The sequence below is a fragment of the Chelonia mydas genome, chromosome 6 (genome assembly GCF_015237465.2).
Source record: "Chelonia mydas isolate rCheMyd1 chromosome 6, rCheMyd1.pri.v2, whole genome shotgun sequence".
NCBI lineage: Eukaryota > Metazoa > Chordata > Testudines > Cheloniidae > Chelonia > Chelonia mydas.
In genome coordinates this window covers 24,624,298-24,645,503 of record NC_051246.2, presented here as the reverse complement: position 1 = coordinate 24,645,503, position 21,206 = coordinate 24,624,298, and the positions used below count along the sequence as shown (strand labels likewise).

The 21,206-nt window shown below is 47.7% G+C and overlaps 1 protein-coding gene across 3 annotated transcripts in view; it reads left to right on the top strand.

The window, feature by feature from the left end:
* Nucleotides 1–1,689: 1,689 nt before the first annotated feature.
* SLC25A22 (solute carrier family 25 member 22) overlaps nt 1,690–21,206 on the top strand; it is an 87,219-nt gene continuing 67,702 nt past the window's right edge. The window contains exons 1-2 of one of the 3 annotated variants that reach the window (XM_037899581.2): nt 1,786–1,938; nt 15,529–15,639. The gene's annotated coding sequence lies outside the window, so the exon portion shown is untranslated. Of the gene's footprint in view, nt 1,939–2,554; nt 2,575–15,528; nt 15,640–21,206 lie in introns of those variants that run through there. The other 2 variants (XM_037899580.2, XM_043548760.1) reach the window with 2 other exon arrangements.

Genomic DNA, 21,206 nt, shown 5'->3' with positions numbered 1-21,206 from the left:
GCTTCTGCTGAACAAAAAAGGAAGGCCCGCTTCGCTGCCGGGGGTTTGCTCGGTGTGGGTGTGCACGCACGGCTTCGGTCTCGGCGCTGTGTCTGCAAGAGGACCGTGCCCTGTGGCTGCTGAGAGGCTAGCTACTGTTTCTCGTCACTGCCCCAAAGATGCAGCCTGGCCGCGCTCTGCAGCAATGGCCCGGAGACCCCCTAGTGTCCCGATTGTGGGGGTGGATCCCTCTGACCCCATTCTGTCCGGCGCTGTACAGGGGCAGGGCTTGGGTGGGAGAACCGTGGAAGAGCCTTGACAGTGAGGAGCGGCTCGGGACTCGGTGTTGCAACAGCAGGATAGGTCTTCCTGTCTCACACTCGCCTGATGTTTTGTTGGGACATGGTGGTTTTGTGTCCTGATGGGTTATTAGAGCCCTGCCTCAGGGCAGGGGGCGGGACTTGGCTTCTCTAGGTCCTTTCCAGCCCTCCCCTTTTATGATTCCCTCCCAGGAGCATACAGTGAACTCCGAGAGGGGCAGGTAATGTCCTGAAATTGTAGGCAGTGATCCTCCAAGGGGGAATTCTGTGTCACGGGGCACATGCAGAATTCATGTCCACTGCAGGGTTTTTTAGTTTCCCCGCAGAACGATAGATTCTGAGGGGAAGCAAAAAGAAGCTGTGAGAGTCGCGCACCGTCTCCAGCAGTGGTCCCAAGCAGGCGTGTCTGTTAAGATATTAGGAGCAGCTGGGAGTGACTTAAATCGCCACTTTGGGGGGCCGGGGCTGGGCATGTGACCGAGACTCTGTCCCTCTTGCTCGCTAGAGCCCTACGTCTGGCACTGAGGGGAAGGGTGTTTCTAGGGCAGACCCGGCCCTTGTGCTGTGTCAGGGTTGGGTGCAGCCTTACTGCCGAGTCTCTACGCTGGTGGGGGGAGGTCTGCAGGGTGACCCCCCCCCCTCCATTTCCATGGAGCGAGTGGTCTGTGCTCCCCACTGTATGCCCTTACCCCGGTTGCTGTGCCCGCCCTGCAGGGGCTGTGTTTATCCACATGGACAGTCAGTGCAAGTACTAAGTGCCTGCAAGTAGAGCTGAGCGATATTTTTGGGAAAAAATGCAGCTTGGGTGATCCCCCAAATGTTCTGCAAATTTGTGTCGAGAGTGCCACATTGTTTCACGTGGCCTTTTTGCTTCCAAAAAAAAAAAAAAAGGGTCGTTGCTGTCGTCGAAATGACGTTTTGTTTTGAAATCTAATTTCTAGTTTAAAATAAATCAAAAACATCGAAAACGGCCAAAATGGAAACACAATGTTTCGTTGGGCCGGACACACGCCTTTCCTCTCCTGTCTTTTTACAATGGCCAGCGAACCGAAAATCCACGATTGACCCGGCCCGAGTGATGGGTGCTCTGCCCCCTCTGAAATTCGGACTCCATCGCTTGATCGCAGTCTGCTGGGCCATGCAGGAGCCTTGTTTGTTTGTTACTCAATACCCTGCCTTTTGCAATGAACACTCCTGTCAAAGGGGTGGCAGGAAAGGAGGTTGGTTTTCCCCTTTTCCCCGAAAGGCAGCTCTTGCTTAGCAAGAACCCTGGGCCTGGGAGCGAGGGGGCTGTAACCACATCCCTGCGCCTGCGGGTGGCGTTAGCAGCCCCGTGCTAGGGAAGCAGCAATGCACCCATGGGGGCGGGGGGTGTGTGTGTGTGTCTGTGTTAGTCATGGAGACTTTCTACTGACGTGGACGCTTGCACGTGAAACCTCCTGCGGGGGCCTGGGAGGGAGGGAGGTTGCAGCTCTGCAAAGCGGCCAAAGGGGGCAGAGGCGAGCTGCCGTGTGGGGCTGGGAAAGGAATCGTGCAGACCTCCTGCTTTGCGCCAGTTAAAGGGAAAGCCAGCGAGAGGGAGGCTGCGGCTGCTTCCCCATCCCAGGCAGAGGCGGAGCAGCGGCTCGCGGGGAGCCCGGTAAGTGCCCCTGGGCGCCCCTCCCGCGCGGCGCTGCCGCCTCCCCAGGGATGCCGCTTGGGGTCGGGGGGGCTCTTGCCCGTCCCCTTTCCAGCCGCCCCTTCGCCAGCCCTGGGACCCGGCGTCTGCCTCCTCCTGGGAGGCGGGGATCGCCGCGCTCCGCGCTGGGCAAATGCACCAGGGTTGGCGAGTGCCCCGGCGCTGTGCATTGGCCTGCAGCTGGGCAGGGATGAGGCTGCCACTGTGTGTGTCCGTGTCCTTTTTCCCTCTGTAATGCAGAGAGAAACCGTGGGCTGACATGCTGTTGGCTGCAATGCACTCCTCTGCTACTACGAGGTGGGGGCATAATCACTCCATATGCACTCTAGGTACCCTCCCTTTTTGTATTCTCCCCCCCCCCCAATTTGTTGCATCATGCCCCCTTTATGTAAACGTTTCTTGCTTTACCTTGCACTGCATCTCTACCTGTCTGCTCCAGGGCAGCAGCGTTTCCAGTGAGGAGGCGGCGTCCCTGGGACACCCCTCGGTCTGTGTGGCTCAGCCGTGCCGTGCTGGAAAGTTGGGCAAATTCATAGTGCTGTTTCTTTCACAAAGCTGCTTCCCCTCCCCCCACCCGCAAGAGATAAGAGGAAACCAGTGAGTTGAGCGTTGCATATTCCAAGACCTGATTTGTTGCTTTGTTCCTGTTTAGAGATGTAGTTTTGAAGTTTTGCACTCCCTTACACGGTGTCTGGAAGGGACCCAGTGGTTATGGCAGGGACTGTGAGGTAAGACTCTGGGTTTCTGTTCCTGGATGTGACACTGACTTGCTTTGTGACCTTGGGTGAGTCCCCTCCACTGCCCTGGGCCTCAGGTCCCCCGTCAGTGAGCTGGGAATGATTAATTTGTGGTCTGATCTATCTCAGCTGTGTGGTGATGAAGCTTAATTAATGTTTGTAAGTCTCTCTCTGGACTGATGGAAAAATGCATTAAGTGCAGAAGGTGGATGTTCTTGTAAAGCTGTGCCTCTGCAATGCTTCCTGCCCATCTGTCTCAGCAGGCTTTCTTCTTCTCTGTGAGAAACCTTGACCTGAGCCAGCCCAGATAGGCTCCTAAGACTCCTTGCAGCCCCTTTAATTGTGGAGACCACTCTCCCAGCATCAGTGTATGATTCTCTGCTGACCTTGCTCTCAAGTATGGTACTTTCTCATGCTGCTTCACTCTCCCAGTCCCATAAACTGGGAATCTGTCCCTCTGCTTTCAAACCGAGGTCTCACGCCAGCCTGACTCTATGGACTGCCACCATGTTCACTCCTGCCAGTTTGCATACAGTCTCTGGGGAATATAGAGCAAAAAGCAGGCCTTGTGGATGACACACAGGTCCCTGGACACCCTTAGTATGACTTCAGCCGTGAACTGAAATCAACTGTAACAAAATTAGTTGATGAGCTGTGGGCCTGATTCTCCTCTCCTTCATGCTGATGTCACCCGATTGACTTTAATGGAGTTACTCCTCCTGTACTCCAGTGTAAATGAGCAGAGACTCAGGATGGGTGTCCACATTTTTCTCTGGTGAGCCCTGTAGCTGTAAAAATGTTTTGCATTTCTCTACAGCTCTTCATCTGAGGATCTCAAAGCACTTTACAAGCTTAAGTTAATTAAGCCTGACCAACACCCCTTTGAGATAGGTCAGTTTTATTATACCCTGTTTACAGATAGCCCATCTGTGTTTCTGCTTTCCTGTGTAACTTACTCAAGGTTGTATTGGAAGTCAATGACGCAGCTAGGAAAAGAATCCAGGTGTGCTTGCGTCCGTTGCTGTACTCCAACTCCTGCAAAGTGCTGTGTGTGTGTGTGTAGTTATATAAACTGAACTTAACCAAAGCACCCAGCATTTCTCAATCAGGGTTTCTAACCTTTTTAATTCATACGCCCTGACAGTCTGCGGGAGTCTAGCAGACCTCAGGGTAGAGTGCAAGGTGCATTTACTTGGTTTATCTTTTTTTATTTGTTTAAATTCCCCAATGGATAAAAACCCTGGTCTGGGACTCAGGACACTTGGGTTCTGTTCTCTGATACTGACCTGCTGTGTGTCCTCGGGAGAGTTGCTTCACTCTCTGTTTCTCCTCCTGTCCATTCTCTGCCTTGCCCATTTAGCTTGTAAGATATTTGGGGCAGGGGCTGTCTCCTACTACAGTGCGTGTGTTTGTGCAGCCCCTTGCACAAAGGTGCATCAGTCTCTGAGCCACTACTGCATCAATCTAGCCGCGACTGTAATACACACAGCAGCATGGCGGTTGCTGCTATTTCAGGCTGCAGCTGCAATGATTCTGATCAATGTTGCTCTCTGTGGATCGCTTTATTTAAAGCTGTCTGCAAGTAGGCACTCAATGGATCATCAAAATAAAGCAGTAAGTAACGGATACCTCAGAATCTTATATGAGAGGATTCTGACATTAGGTGCTTTCTCTCGGCTTGCTGCTTACTGAGCTAGCTCAGCTGGGTATCCTTGAAAGCAAGGCCATAGCAGACTCCTAACAAAAAGAGTTATTCTAACCTATGCCCCAGAAAGTAAGTACAAGTCTTTAATCGGGATTTACCTTCCTTGACAGTTGTCCCGCACTGAGGTTCTTACCTTCAAGATTTCAGCTGTGCATTATTTTATTTGCATTAAAATCCAACCCAGTAAGTCATGGTATCTCTTATCACCATATGTGTGGGCCAGTTTGTTTTACAGTGAGACTTGGAGTAAGGCTGCTTATGTGGAGATTCACAAGGGTTGCATTATTTGCAGGGGGAGGTAAAATATGGATCAAATCCAGACTTTAGAAGAACTACAGTATGGGAGCATTTTCCAGTAACATCAGTGGTCAATTTTTAGATCTAGCAACCTTGTTAATATCCTATCAAGACACCAGAGACTTAATCAGATTTTCTGTCACCATCGCGTGAGGGACATGTACAGGGTTCAGTTAACCAATCAGTATAAATGACTGATAATGTGTCAAGTCCATTCACTTCCCTTACTGCCCTTCCCATTCATCTGGGTATTGGCAATGGGTAACATTTGCATGATTTCCTAGTCAGCACAAAGGCCTGGAAGCTTGTGAGCATGGAAATAGGTCCCAGGTCTTGTGTTTTGTCTGATCCCATGTTCTAGATTTCTATCTATGCAATGATACCTTGGCATGTGTCATAGCTAGAGAGGGGCTTGAGGTAAATGTTTGGATTTTATACGTCCTCAAAGTTTGGGAGCTGTTTGGGTCTGGGGCTTTGGTTCAGGCCCATCTCTAAGGAGAACGACAGGTTTCGGAGTAGCAGCCGTGTTAGTCTGTATTTGCAAAAAGAAAAGGAGGACTTGTGGCACCTTAGAGACTAACCAATTTATCTGAGCATAAGCTTTCGTAAATTCGTTAGTCTCTAAGGTGCCACAAGTACTCCTTTTCTTTCTAAGGAGAACTTCACTGATCTCTAGTGCACTAGGGTACAAGCCTCATATTTCACATGCATGTACAATAACTCTTGCATAACATCTGTCATGCTGAGTATTGTGAAATACTTCAGAGGGAGGCCAAGCAGAGGGGGAGGCTTCTGGAGGTGGGGCAGCAGAAGAGAAAGCAGAGAGGGGAAACACTGTGCAGAGCCGGAGTGGAGTGCAAGATGAGAGCTGACACCTAAAAATAAGTGATGCAGGGTGTCAACACTTACTCCCTGGGGTAGTGCTTAGGATGGGGCACAATGCTTACTACATGGAGTAGTCTTGCTGGAGTGTTTCAGAGTAGCAGCCGTGTTAGTCTGTATCTGCAAAAAGAAAAGGAGGACTTGTGGCACCTGAGAAACTAACACATTTATTTGAGCATAAACTTTCGTGAGCTACAGCTCACTTCAGTGGATGCATGTAGTGGAAAATACAGTGGGGAGATTTTATATACACAGAGGACATGAAACAATGGGTGTTACCATACACACTGTAACGAGAGTGATCAGGTAAGGTGAGCTATTACCAGCAGGAGAGTAATTTTTGCTGGAGTGTGTGTTCTGGCTGCACAAAGAATTTAAAATAGATAATTATTAAAATCTCAGGAGTATCAAGTGATCATCTCTTCACTGCAACCAAATAACCCCAAGGAACTGGAGAGGTCCCACAGAGAGGGAGTGACCAATCAATCACCCATCCTTGGGAGGGTGCATCCAGGTGTTACACAGGGATGTTATGTATTCCCCTCTCATCCTTGCCCAGCCACAGGGCATGACAATGTGCAAGCCTGAGAATCTGGCTCTTCAGCTCAAGCTGTAAAGCCCAAGGCCTGAGTCTTTGGAACTCCCTGATTCAATACCTGTGTTGTCCCAGATGGTGGCCATCTTGCAGACTCGGATGAATCTTCACTGTGCTGAGAGCCCAACCCAAGTGGGTGGCAGCTGTGGAAAAGTGGCACACTTTGGTGAGGCAGCTGTGATGAGAGGGGGAGGTGGCTCCAACTGTCTTGGCAAAGGGAAGATCTGGCCGTATCCACTGTGCTCACCTGAGCAACCTGGTGGTGAGGATTTCTGAGGAACCCTGCCAGGCTGGCTCTCACTTTAGCTAAACAGTGCTTCCTTTTCTGGGCCCTCTGGCTCAAGTGGGCATCACTCACTGGGTCACCTTGGGAACGACCAGACTCAGGAGGCTCCACTTCAGCACCTCTCCACCCTATCTGCTTCAGACAGCTCCCCAAACCACATTACCCAACTGCTATTATCTGGGCATCGCTCCATTCATCTCTCTTTAGAGCGCCTCAGGCATGGCAGAGGGAAAGAATGTTAACCATGATTGTTCCTCACCCCCCCCTTTCTATCACAAACTTTTAGTGCATTCCCTTGCTTTCCACTCTTATACTGGCTCCATGGGAAGGGAATACAGTGGTTCCTGCGGAAATTCCTTCAGCTCGGTATCTGCAGCAGGGACTATGATTTATAAGCTGCAAGACCTGCCAAGGTGTAGTAATAGGGTTAAATATAACTAGACCTATGGCCTCCTTTTCAGTTGACACTGAATTTTGGGGCCATGCGGGGACCTGCCTGACCGCTGGTCTAAATTAGAGCAGCCACAGGGCTACTCCTGCATACACTCTAGTCTGAGAAACAGACTATCCAGAGCACAATGTGTCCAGGCCACACCTCCAGCATATTTCTCATCTCCTGTCTATGTCGGGGGGGGGGCGGGGGGGGGTGTCTACGAACAGGGCTAGTGCAGAACCCTTCCACTAACTCCTCAATGGCCAGGGAGGCCTTCTGCACAGGGTGTATTTTCAGTGGGCTGTTAGCACCCACTCTAAGGTCCCTCATGTGTGCTGCCAGAATGGCATAAAAGGTCATTAGCATAACTGTGAGTCAGGCCCCTCGGGTGTGTAAAGTCAGAGGCCTAGGTTTGTGAAGAGAGAAATTCAGAGTATTTTGTGAGGTTGTCACAGGCTGTGGAGATAATGTGTAACAAGCTGTGGTTTGGAATGCTCAGGGCTGGCCAAACTCTCTAGTGAGCGCACTTAATCTGTGGTATACATGTTACGGTGGAATATAACAGTCTGTTCAGAATCGTCTCCATTATTTCTCTTTCTCTGGACCATTTCATCAGAGACAGACACGGCCTCTCAAGGACCTAGCCCCGCTCCCATCTGACTTTCTTAAAAACTTCCCCCTGGAAATGGCTCTGCCCACCACTGGTGTTCCGTAGACCGGGAAGAAGATCTCAGCTGGTGTAAATAGGCATGATTCTGGGAAGTAGGTGGAGCAACTCCTGTTTGCACCACTGAGGAACTGAGCCATAGTGTGAGAATCATTAATCTATATTAAAATACGAATAGAAATCCAAACAGTATGCAAAGAGAATATTAATTTCATGATCAGGCACTTCCAGTTTTGGGTGCCTAACGTTACAATTGCCTATGGAACCTTAATTCTACCTCCTTGTATGTATCCATAATGGCAGACTTTAATTATTGAGGAATAGCATATTATATGTCCGATGCTTTTCCGTCTATAACTATATGTATAAGATGCTGTGTATGCATGTAACACTTTCAGTTCTCTTATAAGTGCATTAATATTGATAAATAGCAGGACCCATGTATTATACTAAGCTGCGGCAGGCCACTTTTCTTAGGTGCACTTCAGAGAATGGGGCAATTAACTGTCAGGCTAACTTAGCTGCTTACATATGCACAGCATGTGTTTTCTCAGGTGTGGTGCAGATGCTCCGATACCAAGGTGATGTTGACCTTATACAAATCTTGAAATAGATGGTACCAAGGCATTTACCTGGAAAGCTAAATAGCTGCAAAATTCAGCCTATGTACGGCAGCATATTTTTCCCTGTTACTTTGTATTGTGTGCTTAATATGTAGCAAGTTGTGTGTCAGTATGGCTTACTGTGGGGTGTGTGTGTGTGGTTTTTTTTTTGTTTTTTGTTTTAAATGTAAATAACTTTCAAGGACTCTCTCTGGCCTTTCTGGGGTAAGACCAATTGGTGTAAATAGCATCTTTGCCTGTCTGAACTGGTGCAGCTACAATGCTGGTTGTAGTCTGGGTAAATACTCAGTGTAGACCAGGCCTAAACTTGTCTCCTCCCAAACTCTGCCTTCTGCAGGGTGGAATTTTCTTGTGATCAGGTCTTATTGTATGGCTGTACCCTACAGAAGTCATAAGCCTCAAGGAAGGGAGTTGGAGTGAGATCCACCACTGCTGTCAGCATCCAACCTCGCTGTGAATTTCCATGGGTATCAGAAAGTAAGACTATAATAACGAACAAAGTATTTAACTGGAGGAAGAATGAGGCAGGGTGTGTGAGAGCGCAAGCTTATCTGATTCCACATCACTCTCTGCAAGGCTTTAAAGAGGCCATCAATAATTAGTGAGCCCTACTGGTTTCCTGGGGACATTAAGTAATGGAATAATTCAAGCTCCTCTTGTTTCAGTGGTGCCTGTAGCTCTGAAAGCTCATTCTCTGGCCTCTCCTTCAGTGCGAGGCCAATCTTCAGCTGATGTGAACGTTCTTTGTGTGTTGTGGGTGTTCTTTTCCCCTGCCCCCTAGGTTGCGTGGAGTGCCTCACTGTCCGATCGCAGTCTGTCCCAGTTTATTGCTGAGATACTCAGAGTTCAGGTTCTCAGTTGCTGCCATGACAGCAGGGTGGGCTGAATGTTTCATGGCGGGTGGTTAGGACTTGCATGCACAGTTCCTAGTTACTGTGAATGGTAGCCCGTAGCTATTCCTGCTACAGTCTGAAAAAATATGTATGCATGGTGGAGTTGATGCCTCAGGGGTCTGGTAACAAGCTGCACACTTTCATCTCTGCGTCATGAGTTCAAATTTAGGCCAGGTCATTAGTGATCAAGAGTTGCTGTGGGTGTCAGATGTTAAATGAGTTTGCTAGTCTTACTCCACTTCACCTTATTCAAAGCATCATGGCCTTAGCTGGCTCTCTTATAGGCCACCTTAACAGAGGTGAGGGACTGAATGGGCCAGGAGACAGATCTCCTTTCTCTTGTGCAGGAGGGATACCAGGTCAGAGCTGAGGCATTTTTGGCAGGCAGGGTGCATTCCCTTGCAGTGTTGCTGCTTGTAATTGGTCTGTGGGTAAACCAGAGGACTGCAGTCTGCAAGGCTGGGTTCTGTGTGGCCCCTCTGTCATCTGACGGGGTGGGCCTTCCATTGTTTAGGTGGGCCTCACCCACTACTCCCAGTCCTCAACTAGGCTGGGATCTTATACCTGCACTGCATGCTAATAAAAATAACATGGTAGCACTTCATAAATAACACTGCTTTGCACAAACCCAGAAAGCCTAACTGCGAATATGTAGCTTTGCTCTGCCCGGGTCTCTCATCGCTCACCAGCATGGAGGCAGATCTTTGTTCAGGTTATTTAAAGGCAGAGATAAAACTGAATTGCTTGGCTTTGGCAGGTAGCTGTGTGCTGCGGCTTTCACTTTGCAAGATCACTCAAAATCAAACACCACTGATTCTGATTTTTTTTTTTTTTTTTTTTTTTTTAAAGCTCTCACTGTCAGTGGCTTGGTTTCCTTTGGGCAACTTCCCTTTACATGTCTGCAAATATCAACTCTTGAAATACTTACTTACTTTTTCATATGACAGCTGCTTCTACTGGGATTATTGCTTGAGAAGGGATGTGCACACTGGAGTGCATGTTTATTCTTTGACTTCGTGTCAGAGGGGATTTGAATGATTTTTTTTTTTTTAACCAGGGCTATTGAGGTCTCAGATTAGAGCAGTCCAATGCGGTCTCTTTGCGGGGGCAGCAATGCGATTTGATGTTTGTTTCATTAAAACCCTTTTATATTGTAATTAGCTCCTGCCCTTGTTTTCCACTGCTCGGTGCTGTTGTCCCTATAATGCAGCTGGATGACCACACGCTTTCAGGCCTTCCTGTGCCAACATGCTGCCAGTGCTGTCTGTTCGCCTGTGGGGTATCATGGTTTCCTGGCCTGACTCTCCCCCTTCCTAGGCGTGAACGATTTACTATGTGCTTTCTAGCCAGAAGCCTATAGGAAAGAAAAGAGGGGTTGGTACCAACCAGGTTCAGGGGAAATGCCCTGCTGGGAAGCCCATCCCTCTTCCCCCTCCAGCTGTTGAGATTCTTGTTAGTGATCCAAATTCAACAAAACACTAAAGCACGTGCTTACGTCCCATCAGAGTCTGTGCTTTGCTGGGCAGAGGCTAGAGTGCTGGACTGTGTTTCGATGTGCTCTGGGCATTATTACTCTTTGCATTGCAGTAGCACCGGGGGGGCCTCAGCCAAGGCCTGAGCCCCATTGTGCAAGGGACTGTACATATACTTAGTGAGAGACAATTCTCTGGTCCAAAGAGTGTATAGTCTAAATAGATAATATAGACAGAGGGTGGGAGAAATAAAGGATTATCCCCCTTGTTTTACAGACGGGGAACCAAGGTGCGCAGAAACTTGCCCAAGGTCATAAAGGAAGTTTGTGTCTGAGCCAGGACTCGAACTCAGATTTCCAAAATCCCGGTTCCACTGGCTTAACAGCAAGACTGTTCCCTGCCTGAAAAGGAGGTGCCCAGTTAATTTAAGCCCTTGCTCCATGTTATCTGGCTGCTGTTGGAGGAGAGCAGCTGCCCCCCGCACTGCATAAGGGAGAAGAAAATGGCTCTTTAAATGCTAAACACTGAGGATGGAGTGGAGGTTAAGGATAATCTAGGCATGGCCCAACATCTAAACAAATACTTTGCCTCAGTCTTTAATGAGGCTAATGAGAATCTTAGGGATAATGGCAGCATGACAAATGGGAATGAGGATATGGAGGTAGATATTACCACATCTGAGGTAGAAGCGAAACTGGGACTAAATTGTGGGGCCCAGATAATCTTTATCCAAGAATATTAAAGGAACTGGCACATGAAATTGCAAGCCCATTAGCAAGAATTTTTAATGAATCTGTAAATTCAGGGGTTGTACCGTATGACTGGAGAATTGCTAACATAGTTCCTATTTTTAAGAAAGGGGGGAAAAAAGTGATCTGGGTAACTACAGGCCTGTTAGTTTGACATCTGTAGTATGCAAGGTCTTTGAAAAAATTTTGACGGAGAAAGTAGTTAAGGACATTGAGGTCAATGGTAAATGGGACAAAATACAACATAGTTTTACAAAAGGTAGATCATGCCAAACCAACCTGATCTCCTTTGAGAAGGTAACAGATTTTTTTAGACAAAGGAAACGCAGTGGATCTAATTTACCTGGATTTCAGTACGGCATTTGATACGGTTCCACATGGGGAATTATTAGCTAAACTGGAAAAGATGGAGATCAATATGAAAATTGAAAGGTGGATAAGAATCTGGTTAAAGGGGAGACTACAGCGGGTCATACTGAAAGGTGAACTGTCAGGCTGGAGGGAGGTTACGAGTGGAGTTCCTCAGGGATCGGTTTGGGGACCAATCTTATTTAATCTTTTTATTACTGACCTCAGCACAAAAAGTGGGAGTGTGCTAATAAAGTTTGCGGATGACACAAAGCTGGGAGGTATTGCCAATTCAGAGAAGGACTGGGATATCATACAGAAAGATCTGGATGACCTTGTAAACTGGAGTAATAGTAATAGGATGAAATTTAATAGTGAGAAGTGCAAGGTCATGCATTTAGGGATTAATAACAAGAACTTTAGTTATAAACTGGGGACACATCACCTGGAAGTAACAGAGAAGGAGAAGGACCTCGGAGTATTGGTTGACCACAGGATTACTATGAGCCGCCAATGTGATATGGCCTTGAAAAAAGCTAATACAGTCAGGTGAGGTATTTCTAGGAGAGATAAGGAGGTGTTAGTACCGTTATACAAGGCACTGGTGAGACCTCATCTGGAATACTGTGTGCAGTTCTGGTCTCCCATGTTTAAGAAGGATGAATTCAAACTGGAACAGGTATAGAGAAGGGCTACTAGGATGATCCGAGGAATGGAAAACCTGTCTTATGAAAGGAGACACAAGGAGCTTGGCTTGTTTAGCCTCACCAAAAGAAGGCTGAGGGGAGATACGATTGCTCTCTATAAATATATCACAGGGATAAATACCATGGAGGGAGAGGAATTATTTAAGCTCAGTACCAATGTGGACACAAGAACAAATGGATATAAACTGGCCATCAGGAAGTTTAGACTTGAAATAAGATGAAGGTTTCTAACCATCAGAGGAGTGAAGTTCTGGAACAGCCTTCCAAGGGAGGCAGTGGGGACAAAAGACCTATCTGGCTTCAAGATTAAGCTCAATAAGTTTATGGAGGAGATGGTATGATGGAATAACATGATTTTGGCAATTAATTGATCTTTGACCATTTGTGGTAAACAGGCCCAGTGGCCTGTGATGGGATGTTAGATGGGGTGGGATCTGAGTTACTACAGAGAATTCTTTCCTGGGTGTCTGGCTGGTGAGTCTTGCCCACATGCTCAGGGTTTAGCTGATCGCCAAATTTGAGGTCGGGAAGGAATTTTCCTCCAGGGCAGATTGGCAGAGGCCCTGGGGGTTTTTCGCCTTCCTCTGCAGCGTGGGGCACGGGTCACTTGCTGGAGGATTCTCTGCACCTTGAAGTCTTTTTAAACCATGATTTGAGGACTTCAATAGCTCAGACGTAGGTGAGAGGTTTATCGCAGGAGTGGGTGGGTGAGATTCTGTGGCCTGCGTTGTGCAGGAGGTCAGACTAGACAATCATAATGGTCGCTTCTGACCTTAAAGCTCATAGACTCATAGACTTTAATCTTGCAGCAGTTGCTAATGTAGGATCACCTGAGGAAGTTTCCTACTTGTACCTGGTAGCAGGTGGATTTTTCAAGCCCTGGACTCACTCGCTCTCGCTGTATCCCCACCCTGGGATACAGAGGCCACCTCTTGCTGCTGCCGCGTTCTTCTCCCTGTGATGTTTCATACAAGACGCCTGCACTCACTGCATGCCGTGGCAATACGGTCTCTGCTCTTCCAGCTGGGCGAGGCCACTTTAGCTGCGTTTTGTTGTTCCCCTTCCAGGAAGATTTATTAACCCTTTCTGAGGCACCATGAACATGAAACTGTTACTTCTAGTTCCAGCTCCCAGACAAGTCCTGCTTTGGCTATAAAGTAGCATGGAAAGGGGGGTGGAAAACCTGATTTTGGCGGATGGAGAATACAGGATCTTGTGAGTAATTCAATCTGTTTAAACAGCTGATCCCTTCTACCACTGTGATGAAGGGAAAGTGAACTGTTCAGTGAGCTCTTCCTCCCCCAGCACGGAGAGGAGGGAGAGTGTACATCTCTCATTTTGCAGATGGGGGAGGGAAAGTGAAGCACCAACATATTAAGTGACTTGCCCAAGGTCGCATAGGAAATATGTTCTAGAGAGCTGGGAATTGAACTCAAAGCTCCTGTGCACCAGTCCAGTGCCGTACCCACAGGTTCATCCTTCCTCTTTGGGCTCAAAAAGGGGCTCGCGGTGAGCCAGGCCGTGACAGGGGGCTGTATAGTTGTGCCAATAGCTGGTGGCATGGTAGGACCCATGGTTTGGTCCAACTTATGTGAACTGGGCAAAGCCATGCTAGAAATTGTTTTGGAGCCAAAACCTCCCTCCCCCCCATTTTTTTTTAATTTTTTTTTTATTTAAAGCATAGTTCTAAGTTTTTGGTGATTGGTCTTTAGGCCAAACAGTATGTACAATATGGTTCAATAAAGACCATGTCTGAACAGCGCAGTCACACATGGCTACTGTATCAGTGTAACTGGGGCCTTGGTGTGGTGTTTTTGTGTTTTGTTTACCAAGGCTGCTGGGTGGGGGAGACAGAACCTGCTCAGAGGCTCATTGATGTCAGTGCAAAGATGTATGTGGTCAGGCCCCCAAGAAGCCTTTCACTTTGAGGTGTCTGGTTTCATTCTGGCTCTGGGCATTAACAACAGGAGTTGGTTACTGCGCAGCGGGGGGCTGGGGGCCAGTGTGAAGCAAGTAGGCACACCAGCCCACTAGCATGCCAATAGCCACTGGCCCTTGTGAGCACTCATACAGAGCGGGCAAGGATTGGAAGGGGGAATGGAGCCTGAGCAGCCCTCCTTCCCCTAGAGCGGGTGGTATGTGCAGGGCCTGGCAAAAACATCGCTACTGTCTGTCGCATACTTACTCTGTGGGACAAGAGATTTCAGACTCCTCTGTTGTTAATCAAGCTCTTTTCACTTGTCTACTGGCCAGTGGAACCAAGCTAACGACAAAGGGGAGCCACCTGGAGAAATGTGCCCTGTCTAAGAAACATGCACTGGGGTGGCTTGGTGTCTCATGAGATATGCTAATCATGGTAAAATTCCTGGCAATGGGTTCAAACACTACTGTGCTATGAAAGACACTGGCAAGATGGTTAGCACCCTTGTGCCAGGGCAAGGAAAAATCCAGCCCCTTACCTATATGATGGTGTCTTTTTTCCCAGTGTATAAAGTAGCCACTAATTTGAAAAAAGTCTTGTGTATTTCACTACTGTATTCTCTGAGCCTTTCAAGTGCACAATCTACACTGGGAAACTTGTATGTACCGAATTGGGGAAACGGCACTCTTCCAGAAGAGGAAGTGAACCAGAAGTAGAGGAAGTCTGGCACACTGCACAGAATGGCCGTTGAAGTACACTAGGAATGGGGTAGAAGGAGCAGGCGCAACAGTGCTGCTGTAATGCCATCACTTTCCATCTTAGATACTTATATGGCCTCCATTATTGTCGTATCTCAGCTCTTCACAATGTATTTATCCACCCAGCACCTCTGTGAGGTAGGGAACTGCTGTTATCCCCATTGCATGGAACTGAGGCTCAGAGAGGTTAAGTGACTTGCCCAAGGTCACGCAGGAAGTCTAGGGTGGAATAGAGACTTGGACTTCAGAGACCCAGGTACCAGACTAGTGCCCTGATCCCTGGACTGTCCTGCCTTTCTACCTTCAGTCTACAATAGCGTTGCAGCCCTGCAGCGTGATTTGATGCAGGCTGTGATAGCGGGGAGCCTGCTCCGAGCACATGCCGCGGCAGTGGTGCCGGTGCTTGTGCATTATTGCAAGCACGCTTGTGTGTGGCTGAGCTATAATAAGCTGTTTCTTAAAATTTCTTATGTTGCAGCTCCATTTGCAGTGGCTGTTGCAGTTTCAGGGGAACTGCACCTCTACCCCTCCACCTCGAGGTCCACTCCAGAAGTGCCTCGTCCGATCTCCAGTCATCACCTGTCTCTGGGTAGGGATCTCATCCCACTCTCTTCTGCGTGGAGGTTTTAAGGCTGCACAGTGATATCTGAAGCAAGCCAGTCTGCCTAACAGCCAGTGCCTGTGCCCTGCTTTCTCTCTGAGGGCTATGAATGGTGTGTTGTCCGCAGTTCCAATTACCACACAGCGCTTTCTATGCAAACACCTTTATGCTTACGGTAAAGGCATTCCAGAGAAAACAACCAACTGATTTAAACCTACCAGGAGCCACCCATCAGTTCTGTGGGGCCCTAACAGGCCAAAGTCTTTCCAACCCTGCTCTAATGGCTGCCCCCACAGCCCTTGGATAGAAGGGCCTGTCCATTTGCTGGATCAGAAAGAAGGCTCTGAGTTAGTTTAAAGGCCGACTTTTTATGCTAAAAGCCCTTTCTTTCTCTGTTGGTCTCTGACAGCCCAGTTTGAACCAATATATGCAAACCAGTCCGAGGAGAGGTACCTCTCTGAAGGTATTTACAGCCTGACTGATTCACCATAATCACCTCCCACTGTTTTTGGTTACCTCAGGAGTTCTGGTTCCCCTCCCCTCTGGAGCTGCAGAGAATCCCCAGCTCACAGTGTTACATAAACTTAATGCAATATGGCCCCCAAACATATGGCATGGGATCAGTGTTAGTGCAAACAGGACACCTGTGGTTTTGAACAGTGTCCTCTGACCTTCCTCAGAGCAGAGCTAAATGATGCATTGGTGGGAACAAGCGTACATGACAGCACCTTGTCTGAACTAGAGTTTCCAGCATTGGTATCAATGTTGCAATTCATCTAAGTGTTTATATGGCCCTCTGCTGGAATATTTGTGCCCCTCACAATTATTAATAGATTTTTCTCCTCACAACACCCCATTTTAACAAATAGGGAGCTGAGACAGCGTAGATGAAACAACTTGGTCAGAGTTGCACAGGGGGTCTTTGATTGGGAATTGAATCCGGGTCTCCTGAGGTCCAGTACGCCGTCCAGTAACACCATCCTCCCTACCCCAGCCATGAGAAAGCTTAAGAAAAGTCTTTTTGTCTCAATGTCTGACGAAGAGGAAGGATAGTCCAGTAGGATGAAGGATGGCCAGTTGATGGCAGGGGTGAGAGTAGGACTTGGTTCCATTCTTTGCTCTGCCACAGACTCCCTGTGTGACCTTGGGCAAATCACTTGAGGTGCCTAACTCCCATTGATGTCAGTGGGAGGTAGATGCCTAAATACCTTTTGCACATCTTGGTCTCCCAGTATCTCAGGTCCCCATCTGTAAAATGGGGATAATCGTGTGGCCCTGCCTTACAGGTATATTCTGAGGCTAATGCATTAAAGATGGTGAGGTGCTTAGATACTATAGTAACGTGGGCCAGGTAAGCACACTTTAATGCAACACACCTAAGGTAATCTCCCTTTTTGGGCATTTCACTTCCCTTTTCGGTTTTATATTGCTCCTCCAAAACAAACCTGCCATCCCGCATTTTAGAGACCAAGTGTGTGAGGTAATGACTTTTATTGGACCAGCTTCTGTTGGTGGAAGGGACAAGCTTTCAAGCTTCACAGAGCTCTTCCTCAGATGCTCCATGAAGCTCGAGATCTTGTCCCTTCCACCAACAGAGGTTGGTCCAATAAAAGATCTTAACTCCCCTGTCCGGACCAACACAACTACAGCAGCACTGTAACCATCCCACATGTTGCCCATAAGCTGCCTTTTCAGCCGACTGGTGAAAAAGCTCTCAGCCTGTGTGCGTATGCAGCCGGCTTTCTTGTTAACCTGTCTCATTCACTGGACCTGGCTGTTGTTTATGGGAGCATTTTAAATCAATTTGTGCTCGTGCAAAATTACCCTGCATTGACCTGACCCTCGTTGGCTGGATAATCTATGGGAACAGTCTTATCACTCAGTTTGCCGTCTGAAGTTTGCTTGACCCAAGCAGCTTTTGTCTTTCAGTGTAAGTTTTTTGCAAAAACCTGGGGATGGGGATGCACCGACCACTCTCCTTCCTGTTCTTTGCATATAATTAAGAATGCAATGGAAAGGGCTCAGATCCTACAGTGACGAGTGCTGTAGATAAATAACCACAACCAGCCTCCAGCTCTTCCCAAAGGAAGAAGTGATTTGCAGAAATATTTCAACAGATGGTCTGAATTTGCAGTCGCTGTGCCATCTTTTCTTCCAGAGCCAAAGCCTGGTATGTGAGCGTATGCATGAGCCAGGCTCTGCTCACTGCTGGAGCTCCCTTTGCTATGTTAAGGATGTGGCATGGGGTGTTTATAGTCCCCCTCTTGGACTTGTATAGCATTGAAGGGATGGGCATGCTTACTCAGTATCTGCAGTGGTGCAAAGGCATTCTTGAGCTGCTCTTTCCAGGCAGATCATGGTAATCCATAGTCTGGGGCAGACCTGGTGACACTTTGAAAGTTTGCACACACCCTCTCAGACAGGCATATGTGCACCCACGCTCCTGGGTGTCACAATACGTTCATCCATCAGCTCAGCACAGATGTGATACCTCCTACATGTGGATTCGCCAATCCCAAAGGATCGTTTAACCCACATGTAACGGTGTTGTACATTTGGATCTGCTGGAAAGTCATAACAATTTTGTTAAAGTTTTAACAGCTTTGTGTGACAGTAGTGCCTAAAACTCCCGGCTGAGATCAGGGCCCCGTTGCGTCAGGTACTGTACAAGCACATAGTAAGAGACAATCCCTGAAGAGCTTGCCATGTAAATAGACTTTGTGGGAAAAAGGGAGTATCGATATGCCCATTTTCCAGATGGGGAACTGAAGCACAGGGGCTAAGTGATTTGCCCATAGTCAGGAAGTCTGTGGCAGAGTGCTCAGTCTATTTCCTTAACTGTGAGACCATCCTTACTCTATTGTTAACACACTTGTCTTATGAGAGCTAATATCAGATTTAATAGGGTGGTTATTGTATGCTGTTTAAAAACTAGGCTGGGTGGTCTAGCGCAGTGTTTCTCAATGATTGGACCAGTGCCGGTCCCTGAGATTTCCCTGATGCAGTTTAGGAAGGCAGCAAGCTGGTCGCTGGTATCAAAAAGGTTGTGAAACCCTGGTCTAGAGGCTGCAGCACAGGGCTGGGAACTGAGAGAGCAGGTTCTCGTGCAAGCTTTGAACAAGGGGATAATTTTGTAAAAACCCTTGAAGATACTCAATGGCGTGTGTAAATGTATGTATTATTATGCGGAACCTATTTATTGAGGATCAGCAATCATGTCATAGACAAATTACTCTGGATGTACCTGGGGGATAGGGGGCATTGGCCAGTACATGTGTAATTTCAGACAATAATTGTCATATCTGCTTATTGATGTGTAAAATGTGTCCCATATCTACTTTCACTCAATATAGGAAATGTGCTTAAAGCAAGAAAAGATCCTGTATCCAGGACTGTGCGTTTTGTTTGTCTGTAGCTTTTATCGTGTACTGGAAAGAGCTAAACAGCTTGTCTGCTTTTAAAGACCACCAGAGAGACTGCTATTTCACAGCACTTGATGTGTGTGTGTGAGAGAGAGAGAGAACTCAATGAATCGCTTTGACTCTGGATTCTCTGGGATAATCGGATTTGTGCCGTTGTAGTTGCCTTGGAAATACCAACGGTTGGCATAGAGATAGTATCCATAGGCTTCCCCTGAGTAACCGCTAACCTCTTTAGGGAGGAAGTAACCAGCGCATCGCTGTTTGATATGCACTTAGCTAGGAGCCATTTTGTTGTGTTCCTAGGCAGCATCAGCTAACGGTGGAGATGGGAAGAGAACCTTGTGATTTGTGATGTTGGAGAAGAGCAGGTACGCTCCTGTACCCATGAAACAAAGGGCTTGGCAGACTCAGTAGATTCCTGTGCCATCCTGTATCCCCACCCCTGCAGTTGTATTTTTCTGTTGAAGGCTAGAGCAGCTGTGCACCTTCTGAGAGGTGAGGAACGTTGAGACTGCCATATTGGATCAAACCAGTGTCCTATCTAGACCAGTATTCCTCCCCATCAGTTGGGAGCGCCAGCTGTTTTAGAGAAAGATGCAGTTCACAGTTATTAGATAACCTGCTCTCTGGGGAAAGTTCCCTCCCAACATCCAATTGCTAGAGGCTGATGCCTGAGGGTTTATACCCTTTCGAAACTCTTGGCTGAGTTTCCTTAACCCTTACTGGTGTAACTCTGGATGCCATTGTTATCCATATAAATGTCCAGTTCTTCTCTGAATGCTGCTGAGCTCTTGGCTTCAATGACCTCTTGTGGCAGAGAGTTCTGCAGGCTAATCATGTGTTCGCTGCGTTTCTAGGAGGACTGTTGGAGGCAGCTGTCCTTCTCTGCTGCACCCTGCAGTGGGAAATGCAGGCCCAATGGGCTCTGTCTCTGGATTTCGATTTAGCAGTCCTTTTATGGAGTCCAAGCTCTGCTCCATGATACCAGAATTAGTGTTACATCTTCATCTGGAGTTATTTATATCCTGTGGCAGACAGCACTACTTTCTATATGGCTGTTCTCATGCTTACTGCAAGTACTTCCTCTAAAATGAAAAAAATTAGTAAAAAATTTGTCCTTAGTTGCATCGAATACTTTTTTTCCTTCAGGTTTCTTTTTATATTTAGTTCATAATGAGCCTCCTCACCCCCCAGAAGAAAACCTCTCTTTTCTAGAGGAGGAAAGCAGGTGCTAGGTTTGAAAGGCCTTCCTGCCTCGGGGCTTGTCTGCACTTAAAATGCTGCAGTGATGCTGCTCCAGTGCTTAAGTGAAGATGCTGCCGAGAGGGGTTCTGTCATCGGCGAAGGTACTCCGCCTCGCCACGGGATGGTAGGCTGGGCCAATGGGAGAATTCTCCTAGCACTCTGCCCTGGGGGTTAGGTCGGTTTAACTGCATTGCTCGGGAGCGTGGATTTTTCGCACCCCTGAGCGACGTTGTTACACCAATGCAGTTTCCTAATATAGACAAGGCCTCCGTCTCTCTCATTCGGGGGTATTTTGTATTGACTTCAGTGGGCCTTAGAACAGGCCCTTTGGAAAGCAGATTATGCAAACCAAGGCTGCTTCCCTAGGCTGTTCCAGGGGAGGAGAGCAGGTTGTGAAAAGGGGACACACACACACACACACACACCCCCTTCCCCTGCCCCGCTTGTCTCTCTTTGTTAGAAGGAATGAGGGAAGTCTTGGGGAAGGCTGTTTCTCTCTTCCTCATGAGATGAGGTAGGAGATTGCACTGCTTTTGCTTCTCCCCCTCCCCCCGGCCCATGTGTATAGTGTTTTCCCTCTTAGGAATTGTCCCCCCGGGGAGCTTTATGCTGGTGTAGTTACACCTCTCTCATTACGCCGGTACAACTCCCCAGGTTGTCACTCCTATTCCAGAATAAAAGTGACTTTTTCCAGTTTAGCATAAATGGCTTCCAAAGAGACATAAGCTAAACCAGAAAAAAAAAAAAAGCCCTCTTCTGCCAGAGCAAGTGTCTACATGGGAAGTTATACCAGTATAACTATAATGGTTTACCTTAAACCAGTATAACCACCCATGTAGACAAGCCTTTAATTACAGTTTGCAAGCTCCCTCTGAACACTGGACCTCA